Below are 16955 nucleotides of genomic sequence, written 5' to 3' on the forward strand. Positions count from 1 at the left end.
TTATTTTTGATTCCCTAAGTTGACTTAGTTGAATCAACTTTAGTTGACTTGTTGACTAGGTTTGACTTGTTGACTATAGTTGACTTGACTTAAGCCAACATGCTAATCTATGTTTATTTGCTTTGTAGGTTAATTAGGAGTAAGAAAGCAATGCTAGGTGGCGCATGGTGATTGGGGAGCATAAATGATGTGGAGGAGAGAGTAAAGCAAAGGCATAAAGCATAAAGTAAAAGCCATGAAGCAAGTGTACCTATGTACCTTTGGTCTCCTTTGTTTTTAGCACACTTTGGCCACCTTTTGGAGACATATGAGACACATTCTTTGTCTCCTTTTGCGCTAGAACGAAATTAGCCTTGCACACACCATAGCTAGCTCTTTTGTCTCTCATTTTTTGTAACCTTATTTGACCTAGTTTCTAGAAGCTAGGGTTAGGTTTTTGTAGAGACATCCTTAGGTATCTTTTATTTGCTTAGAGGCCCCTAAACTCTTCTATATAAGGGGTGCTCCTACACATGTAAAAGGGTTGAACATTTTGAAGTAAAAACACTCTTGTGTCTCAACCATTTGTGAGAGTTTCCTCCCTTGGGAGTGAATACTTTTAAGCCTTATCTTGCATAGCAAGTGGCGGCACACATCCACTCATCTTCAAGGTTGCCATTGGCTTCTAGCCTAGCCTTGTAGTGGCCTGCTTCTCACATTTTTACCATTTCTTTCCTTTCCATTTTATGTTTTCTTCTTCCTTTAATTGTTCTTGGTTTTCTATGGTTTATGTGCTTTCCATTTCCTTTTTGTTTTGAATCAATCCATCATCTTCTTCTCTTGAGCTTTGTGAAAGGAACCTTCACATCTAGATAGCTTGCTATCTTAATGTCCAGTGGGGATTTCACTTAGCTTTCTTAATCAACTCAGACCATATTCAATAATCTTAAAAAGAAACAAGATAATCCTTCATAAAATACCTTTTATAATAAACTTCCATTGCTATTCCAAATCTAGTGAGCCAGGCTCTGAATACCAGATGATGTGAATCCAGAGGGGTGGATTCGTTTCATGGTTCGATCCAGGTTGGAATGCTAATAAGCAAGAAATTTGAGAAATTGGTTAAAACAAGAAAACAGAAATAGATAAGAAGATGAAGTGGAAATTGATAGAAGTCACACTTCCAAGGATGGAAGATAAGCTTATGAGTTTAAATACACAAAGGGAGCAAGGACCTTTGATAAAAATCAAGGGTTCCTGAATCACTCAAGAACATAGGAGAATCACTCTCACTAAGATAGAAGAGATAAAACTCTTATATTTTATGAATAAAACTCAACTTGATTTCATTGATAAGAATGGTTTAGCTTATATAGGAGCTTTAACCATCAAAATTACAAAAGACGCATAATTTTCAGTTACAACCCCCTTAAAGCTATCAGTGAACCACTCAAGTTAATAATGATCCACTATTGAATTGATGATTGTAACTGAATTCAAGGCAACCAAAAGTCATCCACAAGCATTCAACAAAGGTCCTCCAAAGGTTGGTTCTTAAGTTGGAAAATGGGCCCTTATTTAACTTGAACATAAAGATAAACTAAAGCCCTTTAATTGGTTAACCCAAAACACAATTTGGTCAGCCAATTATACAAAACATTGGGCCTTATTTAAATTAAAGAAACTGCATCAACGTCGCGCGTTAGTTATCCTCCATTTGGGCCATATGCAATTCACATCATGCCCTCCTTCTTTGAGAAGATTCGCCCCGAATCTAAAGCCTTTATTTCTCTACTAGTTTTAGTAAAAGTTTCGTCTGTCCTTGTAAAGAACTTTATGTGTGCACAACTTGAAACTATTTCTCGTCCTCCAGGATCAAATGCAACTTGAATAGATTTAGTTTTTTTCTTTTCCGACAGTTGCAATCCGTGGAGCACCCCTCTTGCCAACACTACCCCCACCTTGATATGTAACAATAAATAACTCCATGCGTTGTGTTTGACGAATTTGCTTCTCATCAGCGAACCCAAAGCACTATGAACAAGCTTCCTTTTCATACATGCAAGTTGGTGTGTTTCATTCACATGCTTATCATTTTGCTCCATTAAAATGACATCCTAAACTGTTGAAGAAAAAACAATGACAAATAAATTTTCCATCATCTTTCTCTCTACTTCCTTTTCTTTTTCTTCATGTTCCCTTCCTTCTGAAGTTTCTATTTCTTCTTTTTCTATTCTCTCTTTTTCTAGTTTCTCCTTCAGCCTATGTTGATCCTTACTGACTTGTCTTGGTGTCATAAATTTCAACTTCATTTTATGTCCCTCGTGCCTCAAATAAAGAGAACGTTCATCAATATTGAGTGCATTAAAATGAAGCCATGCCCATCCCAAAAGAAGATGACAAGAGTCCACGGTAGAATCTTTCACACATTGTCCTGTACTGAATTTGATCCATTCGTGATTCGGATGAAAGGTTGTTGGTAACTTGAGTTTCTCCACCAATCTTTTGCTTACAACATTGTTGTCGCTTTCGTAATCGAATGGAACTAAACATGGGTGGCCTTCGATTAAACACCTTGTATAATAAACTTCCATTGCTATTCCAAATCTAGTGAGCCAGGCTCTGAATACCAAATGATGTGAATCTAGAGGGGAGGATTCGTTTCATGGTTTGATCTAGGTTGGAATGCTAATGAGCAAGAAATTTGAGAAATTGTTTAAAATAAGAAAACAGAAATAGATAAGAAGATGAAGTGGAAATTGATAGAAGTCACACTTCCAAGGATGCAAGATAGGCCTATGAGTTTAAACACACAAAGGGAGCAAGGACCTTTGATAAAACTCAAGGGTTCCTGAATCTCTCAAGAACATAGGAGAATCAGTCTCACTAAGATAGAGGAGATCAAAGTCTTATGTTTTCTGAATAAAACTGAACTTGATTTCATTGATAAGAATGGTTTAGCTTATATAGGAGCTTTAACCATCAGAATTACAAAAGACACATAATTTTCAGTTACAACCACCTTAAAGATATTAAGGAACCACTCAAGTTAATAATGGTCCACTATCGAATTGCTGATTGCAACTGAATTCAAAGCAATCAAAAGTCATCCACAAGCATTCAACAAAGGCCCTCCAAAAGTTGGTTCTTAAGTTGGAAATTGAACCCTTATTTAACTTGAAAATAAAGGAAATCTAAAGCACTCTAATTGGTTAACCCAAAACACAATTTTGTCAGCCAATTATACAAAGCGTTGGGGCCTTATTTAAATTAAAGAAACTGCATCAAAGTCGCGCGTAAGTTATCCTCCATTTGGGCCATATGCAATTCACATCATGCCCTCCTTCTTTGAGAAGATTGGCCCCGAATCTAAAACCTTTATTTCTCTACTAGTTTTAATAAAAGTTTAGTATGTGCTTGTAAAGAACTTTATTTGTGCACAACTTGAAACTATTTCTCGTCCTCCAGGATCATATGCAACTTGAATAGATTTAGTTTCGTTCCTTTCCAACAGTTGCAATCCGTGGAGCACCTCTATTGCCAACACTACCCCCACCTTGATATGTAACAATAAATAACTCCATGCGTTGTGTTTGACGAATTTGCTTCTCATCAGCGAACCAAATGCATAATAAAGCACTACGAACAAGCTTCCTTTTCAAATATGGAGGTTGGTGTGTTTCATTCACATGCTTATCATTTTGCTCCATTAAAATGACATCCTAAACTGTTGAAGAAAAAACAATGACAAATAAATTTTCCATCATCTTTCTCTCTACTTCCTTTTCTTTTTCTTCATGTTCCCTTCCTTCTGAAGTTTCTATTTCTTCTTTTTCTATTCTCTCTTTTTCTAGTTTCTCCTTCAGCCTATGTTGATCCTTACTGACTTGTCTTGGTGTCATAAATTTCAACTTCATTTTATGTCCCTCGTGCCTCAAATAAAGAGAACGTTCATCAAGATTGAGTGCATTAAAATGAAGCCATGCCCATCCCAAAAGAAGATGACATGAGTCCACGGGAGAATCTTTCACACATTGTCCTGTACTGAATTTGATCCATTCTTGATTCGGATGAAAGGTTGTTGGTAACTTGAGTTTCTCCACCAATCTTTTGCTTACAACATAGTTGTCGCTTTCGTAATCGAATGGAACTAAACATGGGTGGCCTTCGATTAAACACCTTGTATAATAAACTTCCATTGCTATTCCAAATCTAGTGAGCCAGGCTCTGAATACCAAATGATGTGAATCTAGAGGGGAGGATTCGTTTCATTGTTTGATCTAGGTTGGAATGCTAATGAGCAAGAAATTTGAGAAATTGTTTAAAACAAGAAAACAGAAATAGATAAGAAGATGAAGTGGAAATTGATAGAAGTCACACTTCCAAGGATGCAAGATAAGCCTATGAGTTTAAACACTCAAAGGGAGCAAGGACCTTTGATAAAACTCAAGGGTTCCTGAATCTCTCAAGAACATAGGAGAATCAGTCTCACTAAGATCGAGGAGATCAAAGTCTTATGTTTTCCGAATAAAAGTCAACTTGATTTCATTGATAAGAATGGTTTAGCTCATATAGTAGCTTTAACCATCAAAATTACAAAAGACACATAATTTTCAGTTATAACCCCCTTAAAGATATTAATGAACCACTCAAGTTAATAATGATCCACTATTGAATTGTTGATTGCAACTGAATTCAAAGCAACCAAAAGTCATCCACAAGCATTCAACAAAGGCCCTCCAAAGGTTGGTTCTTAAGTTGAAAATTGAGCCCTTATTTAACTTGAAAATAAAGGAAAACTAAAGCCCTTTAATTGGTTAACCCAAAACACAACTTTTTCAGCCAATTATACAAAGCGTTGGGGCCTTATTTAAATTAAAGAAACTGCATCAAAGTCGCGCGTAAGTTGATGAAGGATTATCTTGTTCCTTTTTAAGATTATTGAATATGGTGTGAGTTGATTTAGAAAGCTAAGTGAAATCCCCACTGGACATTAAGATAGCAAGCTATCTAGATGTGAAGGTTCCTTTCACAAAGCTCAGGAGAAGATGATGATGGATTGATTCAAAATGAAAAGAAAATGGAAAGCACATAAACCATAGAAAACTAAGAACAATTAAAGGAAGAAGAAAACACAAAATGGAAAGGAAAGAAATGGTAAGAATGTGAGAAGCACGCCACTACAAGGCTAGGCTAGAAGCCATGGCAACCTTGAAGATGAGTGGATGTGTGCCGCCACTTGCTATGCAAGATAAGGCTTAAAAGTATTCACTCCCAAGGGAGGAAACTCTCACAAATGGTTGAGACACAAGAGTGTTTTTACTTCAAAATGTTCAACCCTTTTACATGTCTAGGAGCACCCCTTATATAGAAGAGTTTAGGGGCCTCTAAGCAAATAAAAGATACCTAAGGATGTCTCTACAAAAACCTAACCCTAGCTTCTAGAAACTAGGTCAAATAAGGTTACAAAAATGAGAGACAAAAAAGCTAACTATGGTGTGTGCAAGGCTAATTTCGTTCTAGCACAAAATGAGACAAATAATGTGTCTCATATGTCTCCAAAAAGTGGCCAAAGTGTGCTAAAAACAAAGGAAACCAAAAGTTACATAGGTACACTTGCTTCATGCCTTTTACTTTATGCTTTATGCCTTTGCTTTACTCTCTCCTCCACATCATTTATGCTCCCCAATCACCATGCGCCACCTAGCATTGCTTTCTTACTCCTAATTAACCTACAAAGCAAATAAACATAGATTAGCATGTTGGCTTAAGTCAAGTCAACTATAGTCAACAAGTCAAACCTAGTCAAAGGTCAACAAGTCAACTAAAGTTGATTCAACTAAGTCAACTTAGGGAATCAAAAATAACAAACAGAAATGAAAGGGATGAAGGATTAGTGAACTTCCTTTCTAAACATGCTTAGTCTTCTTAAGCATGTGCCTTCATCCTTGGTTGGGGTCAATCCTTCATCATAAGTTATCCTCCATTTGGGCCATATGCAATTCACATCATGCCCTCCTTCTTTGAGAAGATTCGCCCCGAATCTAAAGCCTTTATTTCTCTACTAGTTTTAATAAAAGTTTAGTATGTGCTTGTAAAGAACTTTATTTGTGCACAACTTGAAACTATTTCTCGTCCTCCAGGATCAGATGCAACTTGAATAGATTTAGTTTCGTTCCTTTCCAACGGTTGCAATCCGTGGAGCACCTCTATTGCCAACACTACCCCCAGCTTGATATGTAACAATAAATAACTCCATACGTTGTCTTTGACGAATTTGCTTCTCATCAGCGAACCAAATGCACTATAAAGCACTACGAACAAACTTCCTTTTCAAATATGGAGGTTGGTGTGTTTCATTCACATGCTTATCATTTTGCTCCTTTAAAATGACATCATAAACTGTTGAAGAAATAACAATGACAAATAAATTTTCCATCATCTTTCTCTCTACTTCCTTTTCTTTTTCTTCATGTTCCCTTCCTTCTGACTTGTCTTGGTGTCATAAATTTCAACTTCATTTTATGTCCCTCGTGCCTCAAATAAAGAGAACGTTCATCAAGATTGAGTGCATTAAAATGAAGCCATGCCCATCCCAAAAGAAGATGACATGAGTCCACTGGAGAATCTTTCACACATTCTCCTGTACTGAATTTGATCCATTCTTAATTCGGATGAAAGGTTGTTGGTAACTTGAGTTTCTCCACCAATCTTTTGCTTACAACATAGTTGTCGCTTTCGTAATCGAATGGAACTAAACATGGGTGGCCTTCGATTAAACACCTTGTATAATAAACTTCCATTGCTATTCCAAATCTAGTGAGCCAGGCTCTGATTACCAAATGATGTTAATCTAGAGGGGGGGATTCGTTTCATGGTTTGATCTAGGTTGGAATGCTAATGAGCAAGAAATTTGAGAAATTGTTTAAAACAAGAAAACAAAAATAGATAAGAATATGAAGTGGAAATTGATAGAAGTCACACTTCCAAGGATGCAAGATAAGCCTATGAGTTTAAACACACAAAGGGAGCAAGGACCTTTGATAAAACTCAAGGGTTCCTGAATCTCTCAAGAACATAGAAGAATCAATCTCACTAAGATAGAGGAGATCAAAGTCTTATGTTTTTTGAATAAAACTCAACTTGATTTCATTGATAAGATTGGTTTAGCTTATATAGGAGCTTTAACCATCAGAATTACAAAAGACACATAATTTTCAGTTACAACCCCCTTAAAGATATTAATGAACCACTCAAGTTAATAATGATCCACTATTGAATTGCTGATTGCAACTGAATTCAAAACAACCAATAGTCATCCACAAGCATTCAACAAAGGCCCTCCAAAGGTTGGTTCTTAAGTTGGAAATTGAGCCCTTATTTAACTTTAAAATAAAGGAAAACTAAAGCCCTTTAATTGGTTAACCCAAAACACAATTTTGTCAGCCAATTATACAAAGCATTGGGGCCTTAGTTAAATTAAAGAAACTACATCAACGTAGCGCGTTAGTGATCCTCCATTTGGGCCATATGCAATTCACATCATACCCTCCTTCTTTGAGAAGATTCGCCCCGAATCTAGAGCCTTTATTTCTCTACTAGTTTTAATAAAAGTTTCGTATGTCCTTGTAAAGAACTTTATTTGTGCACAACTTGAAACTATTTCTCGTCCTCCAGGATCATATGTAACTTGAATAGATTTAGTTTCGTTCCTTTTCAACGGTTGCAATCCGTGGAGCACCTCTCTTGCCAACACTACCCCCACCTTGATGTGTAACAATAAATAAATCCATGCATTATGTTTGACGAATTTGCTTCTCATTAGCGAACCAAATGCATAATAAAGCACTATGAACAAGCTTCCTTTTCAAAGATGGAGGCTGGTGTGTTTCATTCACATGCTTATTGTTTTGCTCCTTTAAAATGACATCACAAACTGTTGAAGAAAAAACAATGACAAATAAATTTTCCATCATCTTTCTCTCTACTTCCTTTTCTTTTTCTTCATGTTCCCTTCCTTCTAAAGTTTCTATTTCTTCTTTTTCTATTCTCTCTTTTTTTATTTTCTCCTTCAGCCTATGTTGATCCTTACTAACATGTCTTGGTGTCATAAATTTCAACTTCATTTTATGTCCCTCATGCCTCAAATAAAGGGAACGTTAATCAAGATTCAGTGCTTTAAAATGAAGCCATGCCCATCCCAAAAGAAGATGACAAGAGTCCATGGGAGCATTTTTCACACATTATCCTGTACTGAATTTGATCCATCCTTGATTCGGATGAAAGCTTGTTGGTAACTTGTGTTTCTCTACCAATCTTTTGCTTACAACATTGTTGTCGCTTTCGTAAACGAATGGAACTAAACATGGGTGGCCTTCGATTAAACACCTTGTATAATAAACTTCCATTGCTATTCCAAATCTAGTGAGCCAGGCTCTAAATACCAAATGATGTGAATCTATAGGGGTGGATTCGTTTCATGGTTTGATCTAGGTTGGAATGCTAATGAGCAAGAAGTTTGAGAAATTGTTTAAAACAAGAAAACAAAAATAGATAAGAATATGAAGTGGAAATTGATAGAAGTCACACTTCCAAGGATGCAAGATAAGCCTATGAGTTTAAACACACAAAGGGAGCAAGGACCTTTGATAAAACTCAAGGGTTCCTGAATCACTCAAGAACATAGGAGAATTAGTCTCACTAAGATAGAAGAGATAAAAGTCTTACATTTTCTGAATAAAACTCAACTTGATTTCATTGATAAGAATGGTTTAGCTTATATAGGAGCTTTAACCATCAGAATTACAAAAGACACATAATTTTCAGTTACAACCCCCTTAAAGCTATTAATGAACCACTCAAGTTAATAATGATCCACTATTGAATTGCGGATTGTAACTGAATTGAAGGCAAAAAAAGTCATCCACAAGCATTCAACAAAGGCCCTCCAAAGGTTGGTTCTTAGGTTGGAAAATGAGCCCTTATTTAACTTAAAAATAAAGGAAAACTAAAGCCCTTTAATTGGTTAACCCAAAACACAATTTTGTCAGCCAATTATACAAAGCATTGGGGCCTTATTTAAATTAAAGAAACTGCATCAACGTCGCGCGTTAGTGATCCTCCATTTGGGCCATATGAAATTCACATCATACCCTCCTTCTTTGAGAAGATTCGCCCCGAATCTAAAGCCTTTATTTCTCTACTAGTTTTAATTAAAGTTTAGTATGTCCTTGTAAAGAACCTTATTTGTGCACAACTTGAAACTATTTCTCGTCCTCCAGGATCAAATGCAACTTGAATAGATTTAGTTTCGTTCCTTTCCAACGGTTGCAATCCGTGGAGCACCTCTCTTGCCAACACTACCCCCACCTTGACATGTAACAATAAATAACTCCATGCGTTGTGTTTGACGAATTTGCTTCTCATCAGCGAACCAAATGCATAATAAAGCACTATGAACAAGCTTCCTTTTCAAACATGGAGGTTGATGTGTTTCATTCACATGCTTATCATTTTGCTCCTTTCAAATGACATCACAAACTGTTGAAGAAAAAACAATGACAAATAAATTTTCCATCATCTTTCTCTCTACTTCCTTTTCTTTTTCTTCATGTTCCTTTCCTTCTAAAGTTTCTATTTTTTCTTTTTCTATTCTCTGTTTTTCTATTTTCTCCTTCAGCCTATGTTGATCCTTACTGACTTGTCTTGGTGTCATAAATTTGAACTTCATTTTATGTCCCTCATGACTCAAATAAAGGGAACGTTCATCAAGATTGAGTGCTTTAAAATGAAGCCATGCCCATCCCAAAAGAAGATGACAAGAGTCCATGGGAGCATCTTTCACACATTGTCCTGTACCGAATTTGATCCATCCTTGATTCGGATGAAAGCTTGTTGGTAACTGGAGTTTGTCCACCAATCTTTTGCTTAAAACATTGTTGTCGCTTTCGTAATCGAATGGAACTAAACATGGATGGCCTTCGATTAAACACCTTGTATAATAAACTTCCATTGCTATTCCAAATCTACTAAGCCAGGCTCTGAATACCAAATGATGTGAATCCAGATTGATGGATTCGTTTCTTGGTTTGATCTAGCTTTGAATGCTAATGAGCAAGAAATTTGAGAAATTTTTTAAAACAAGAAAACAGAAAAAGATAAGAAGATGAAGTGGAAATTGATAGAAGTCACACTTCCAAGGATGCAAGATAAGCCTATGAGTTTAAACACACAAAGGGAGCAAGGACCTTTGATAAAACTCAAGGGTTCCTGAATCACTCAAGAACATAGGAGAATCACAATCACTAAGATAGAAGAGATAAAACTCTTATATATTTTGAATAAAACTCAACTTGATTTCATTGATAAGAATGGTTTAGCTTATATAGGAGCTTTAACCATCAGAATTACAAAAGACACATAATTTTCAGTTACAACCCCCATAAAGCTATTAATGAACCACTCAAGTTAATAATGATCCACCATTGAATTGCTGATTGTAACTGAATTCAAGGCAACCAAAAGTCATCCAGAAGCATTCAACAAAGGTCCTCCAATTGTTGGTTCTTAAGTTGGAAAATGAGCCCTTATTTAACTTGAAAATAAAGGAAAACTAAAGCCCTTTAATTGCTTAACCCAATTTGGTCAGCCAATTATACAAAGCATTGGGGCCTTATTTAAATTAAAGAAACTGCATCAACGTCGCGCGTTAGTTATCTTTCATTTGGGCCATATGCAATTAACACCATACCCTCCTTCTTTGAGAAGATTCGTATGTCCTTGTAAAGCATTCAACAAAGGTCCTCCAATTGTTGGTTCTTAAGTTGGAAAATGAGCCCTTATTTAACTTGAAAATAAAGGAAAACTAAAGCTTTTTAATTGCTTAACCCAATTTGGTCAGCCAATTATACAAAGCATTGGGGCCTTATTTAAATTAAAGAAACTGCATCAACGTCGCGCGTTAGTTATCCTTCATTTGGGCCATATGCAATTAACACCATACCCAATTTCTCTACTAGTTTTAATAAAAGTTTAGTATGTCCTTGTAAAGAACTTTATTTGTGCACAACTTGAAACTATTTCTCGTCCTCCAGGATCAGATGCAACTTGTATAGATTTAGTTTCGTTCCTTTCCAACGGTTGCAATCCGTGGAGCACCTCTCTTGCCAACACTACCCCCACCTTGACATGTAACAATAAATAACTCTATGCGTTGTGTTTGACGAATTTGCTTCTCATCAGCGAACCAAATGCATAATAAAGCACTATGAACAAGCTTCCTTTTCAAACATGGAGGTTGGTGTGATTCATTCACATGCTTATCATTTTGCTCCTTTCAAATGACATCACAAACTGTTGAAGAAAAAACAATGACAAATAAATTTTCCATCATCTTTCTCTCTACTTCCTTCTCTTTTTCTTCATGTTCCCTTCCTTCTGAAGTTTCTATTTCTTCTTTTTCTATTCTCTCTTCTTCTATTTTCTCCTTCAGCCTATGCTGATCCTTACTGACTTGTCTTGGTGTCATAAATTTCAACTTCATTATATGTCCCTCATGCCTCAAATAAAGGGAACGTTCATCAAGATTGAGTGCTTTAAAATGAAGCCATGCCCATCCCAAAAGAAGATGACAAGAGTCCATGGGAGCATCTTTCACACATTGTCCTGTACTGAATTTGATCCATCCTTGATTCGGATGAAAGCTTGTTGGTAACTGGAGTTTGTCCACCAATCTTTTGCTTAAAACATTGTTGTCGCTTTCGTAATCGAATGGAACTAAACATGGGTGGCCTTCGATTAAACACCTTGTATAATAAACTTCCATTGCTATTCCAAATCTACTGAGCCAGGCTCTGAATACCAAATGATGTGAATCCAGATTGATGGATTCGTTTCTTGGTTTGATCTAGCTTTGAATGCTAATGAGCAAGAAATTTGAGAAATTTTTTAAAACAAGAAAACAGAAATAGATAAGAAGATGAAGTGGAAATTGATAGAAGTCACACTTCCAAGGATGCAAGATAAGCCTATGAGTTTAAACACACAAAGGGAGCAAGGACCTTTAATAAAACTCAAGGGTTCTTGAATCACTCAAGAACATAGGAGAATCACTCTCACTAAGATAGAAGAGATAAAACTCTTATATTTTCTGAATAAAACTCAACTTGATTTCATTGATAAGAATGGTTTAGCTTATATAGGAGCTTTAACCATCAGAATTACGAAAGACGCATAATTTTCAGTTACAACCCCCTTAAAGCTATTAGTGAACCACTCAAGTTAATAATTATCCACTATTGAATTGTTGACTGTAACTTAATTCAAGGCAACCAAAAGTCATCCACAAGTATTCAACAAAGGTCCTCCAAAGGTTGGTTCTTAAGTTGGAAAATGGGCCCTTATTTAACTTGAACATAAAGAAACACTAAAGCCCTTTAATTGGTTAACCCAAAACACAGTTTGGTCAGCCAATTATACAAAGCTTTGAGGCCTTATTTAAATTAAAGAAACGGCATCAACATCGCGCATTAGTTATACTACATTTGGGTCATATGCAATTCACATCATGCCCTCCTTCTTTGAGAAGATTTGCCCCGAATTTAAAGCCTTTATTTCTCTTCTAGTTTTAGTAAAAGTTTAGTATGTCCTTGTAAAGAACTTTATTTGTGCACAAGTTGAAACTATTTCTCATCCTCCAGGATCAAATGCAACTGGAATAGATTTAGTTTTGTTCCTTTCCAACGGTTGCAATCCGTGGACCACCTCTCTTGCCAACACTACCCCCACCTTGATATGTAACAATAAATAACTCCATGCGTTGTGTTTGACGAATTTACTTCTGATCCGCGAACCAAATGCATAATAAAGCACTACGAACAAGGTTCCTTTTCAAACATGGAAGTTGGTGTGTCTCATTCACATGCTTATCCTCTTGCTCCTTTAAAATGACATCACAAACTATTGAAGAAAAAACATTGACAAATAAATTTCCATCATCTTTCTCTCTACTTCCTTTTCTTTTTCTTCATTTTCCCTTCCTTCTGAAATTTCTATTTCTTCTTTTTCTATTTTCTCCTTCAGCCTATGTTGATCCTTACTGACTTGTCTTGGTGTCATAAATTTCAACTTCATTTTCTGTCCCTCATGCCTCAAATAAAGGGAATGTTCATCAAGATTGAGTGCTTTAAAATGAAGTCATCCCCATCCCAAAAGAAGATGACAAGAGTCCACGGGACCATCTTTCACACATTGTCTTGTACTGAATTTGATCCACGCTTGATTAATGTGAAAGCTTGTTGGTAACTTTATTTTCTCCACCATTCATTGGCTTACAACATTGTTATCGCTTTCATAATCGAATGGAACTAAACATGGGTGTCCTTCGATTAAACACCTTGTATAATAAACTTCCATTGCTATTCTAAATCTAGTGAGCCAGGCTCTGAATACTAGATGATGTGAATCCAGAGGGGTGGACTCGATTCATGGTTCGATCTAGGTTGATATGCTAATAAGCAAGAAATTTGAGAAATTGTTTAAAATAGGAAAACAAAAACAGATAAGAAGATGAAGTGGAAATTGATAGAAGTCACACTTGGAAGGATGGAAGATAAGCCTATGAGTTTAAACACACAAAGGGAGCAAGGACCTTTGATAAAACTCATGGGTTCCTGAATCACTCAAGAACATAGGAGAATCACTCTCACTAAGATAGAAGAGATAAAACTCTTATATTTTCTGAATAAAACTCAACTTGATTTCATTGATAAGAATGGTTTAGCTTATATAGGACCTTTAACCATCAGAATTACAAAAGACGCATAATTTTCAATTACAACCCCCTTATAGCTATTAGTGAACCACTTAAGTTAATAATGATCCACTATTGAATTGCTGATTGTAACTGAATTCAAGGCAACCAAAAGTCATCCACAAGCATTCAACAAAGGTCCTCCAAAGGTTGGTTCTTAAGTTGGAAAATGGGCCCTTATTTAACTTGAACATAAAGAAAAACTAAAGCCCTTTAATTGGTTAACCCAAAACACAATTTGGTCAGCCAACTATATAAAGCATTGGGGCCTTATTTAAATTAAAGAAATTGCATCAACGTCGCGCGTTAGTTATCCTCCATTTGGGCCATATGCAATTCACATCATGCCCTCCCTCTTTGAGAAGATTCGCCCCGAATCTAAAGCCTTTATTTCTCTTCTAGTTTTAGTAAAAGTTTAGTATGTCCTTGTAAAGAACTTTATTTGTGCACAACTTGAAACTTTTTCTCATCCTCCAGGATCAAATGCAACTTGAATAGATTAGTTTTGTTCCTTTCCAACGGTTGCAATCCCTGGAGCACCTGTCTTGCCAACACTACCCTCACCTTGATTTGTAACAATAAATATCTCCATGCGTTGTGTTTGACGAATTTGCTTCTCATCAGCGAACCAAATGCATAATAAAGCACTATGAACAAGCTTCCTTTTCAAACATGGAAGTTGGTGTGTCTCATTCACATGCTTATCCTCTTGCTCCTTTAAAATGACATCACAAACTATTGAAGAAAAAACATTGACAAATAAATTTCCATCATCTTTCTCTCTACTTCCTTTTCTTTTTCTTCATTTTCCCTTCCTTCTGAAATTTCTATTTCTTCTTTTTCTATTTTCTCCTTCAGCCTATGTTGATCCTTACTGACTTGTCTTGGTGTCATAAATTTCAACTTCATTTTCTGTCCCTCATGCCTCAAATAAAGGGAATGTTCATCAAGATTGAGTGCTTTAAAATGAAGTCATCCCCATCCCAAAAGAAGATGACAAGAGTCCACGGGACCATCTTTCACACATTGTCTTGTACTGAATTTGATCCACGCTTGATTCATGTGAAAGCTTGTTGGTAACTTTATTTTCTCCACCATTCCTTGGCTTACAACATTGTTATCGCTTTCATAATCGAATGGAACTAAACAGGGGTGACCATCGATTAAACACCTTGTATAATAAACTTTCATTGCTATTCTAAATATATTGAGCCAGGCTCTGAATACAAGATGATGTGAATCCAGAGGGGTGGAATCGATTCATGGTTCGATCTAGGTTCGAATGCTAATAAGATAAAAATTTGTGAAATTGTTTAAAACAGGAAAACAAAAATAGATAGAAGTCACACTTCCAAGTATGGAAGATAAGCCTATGAGTATAAACACACCAAGGGAGAAAGGACCTTTGATAAAACTCATGGGTTCCTGAATCACTCAACAACATAGGAGAATCACTTTCACTAAGATAGAAGAGATAAAACTCTTATATTTTCTGAATAAAACTCAACTTGATTTCATTGACAAGAATGGTTTAGGTTATATAGGAGCTTTAACCATCAGAATTACAAAAGACGCATAATTTTCAGTTACAACCCCCTTAAAGCTATTAGTGAACCACTCAAGTTAACAATGATCCACTATTGAATTGCTGATTGTAACTGAATTCAAGGCAACCAAAAGTCATCCACAAGCATTCAACAAAGGTCCTCGGAAGGTTGGTTCTTAAGTTGGAAAATGGGCCCTTATTTAACTTGAAAATAAAGAAAAACTAAAGCCCTTTAATTAGTTAACCCAAAACACAATTTGGTCAGCCAATTATACAAAGCATTGAGACCTATTTAAATTAAAGAAACTGCATCAACGTCGCGTTTTAGTTATCCTCCATTTGGGCGATATGCAATTCACATCATACCTTCATTCTTTGAGAAGATTCGCCCCAAATCTAATGCCTTTATTTCTCTACTAGTTTTAATAAAAGTTTACTATGTCCTTGTAAAGAACTTTATTTGTGCACAACTTGAAACTATTTCTCATCCTCCAAGATCAGATGCAACTTGAATAGATTTAGTTTTGTTCCTTTCCAACAGTTGCAATCCGTGGAGCACCTCTCTTGCCAACACTACCCCTACCTTGATATGTAACAATAAATAACTCCATGCTTTGTGTTTGACGAATTTGCTTCTCATCAGCAAACCCAAAGCACTATGAACAAGCTTCCTTTTCAAACATGGAAGTTGGTGTGTTTCATTCACATGCTTATCCTCTTGCTCCTTTAAAATAACATCACAAACTGTTAAAATAAAAACATTGACAAATAAATTTTCCATCATCTTTCCCTCTACTTCCTTTTCTTTTTCTTCATTTTCCCTTCCTTTTAAAGTTTCTATTTCTTCGTTTTCTATTCTCTCTTTTTCTATTTTGTCCTTTAGCCTATGTTGATATTTTCTGACTTGTCTTGGTGTCATAAATTTCAACTTCATTTTATGTCCCTCATGTCTCAAATAAAGGGAACGTTCATAAGGATTGAGTGCTTTAAAATGAAGTCATGCTCATTCCAAAAGAAGATGACAAGAGTCCATGGGAGCCTCTTTCACACATTGTCCTGTACTGAATTTGATCCATGCTTGATTCGTGTGAAAGCTTGTTGGTAACTTGAGTTTCTCCACCAATCTTTTGCTTACAACGTTGTTGTCGCTTTCGTAATCGAATAGAACTAAACATGGGTGGCCTTTGATTAAAGACCTTGTATAATAAACTTCCATTGTTATTCCAAATCTAGTGAGCCAAGCTCTGAATACCAAATGATGTGAATCCAGAGGGGTGGATTCGTTTCATGGTTCGATCTAGGTTGGAATGCTAATAAGCAACAAATTTAAGAAATTGTCTAAAACAAAAAAACTAATAATAGATAAGAAGATGAAGTGGAAATTGATAAAAGTCACACTTCCAAGGATGCAAGATAAGCCTATGAGTTTAAACACACAAAGGGAGAAAGGACCTTTGATAAAACTCAAGGGTTCCTAAACCACTCAAGAACATAGGAGAATCACAATCACAAAAATAGAAGAGATAAAACTCTTATATTTTCTGAATAAAGCTCAACTTGATTTCATTGGTAAGATTGGTTTAGCTTATATAGGAGCTTTAACCATCAGAATTACAAAAG

This window comes from Vigna unguiculata, chromosome 10 (genome assembly GCF_037176805.1).
Source record: "Vigna unguiculata cultivar grain cowpea cultivar isolate G323 ecotype 2 chromosome 10, ASM3717680v1, whole genome shotgun sequence".
Lineage (NCBI taxonomy): Eukaryota > Viridiplantae > Streptophyta > Magnoliopsida > Fabales > Fabaceae > Vigna > Vigna unguiculata.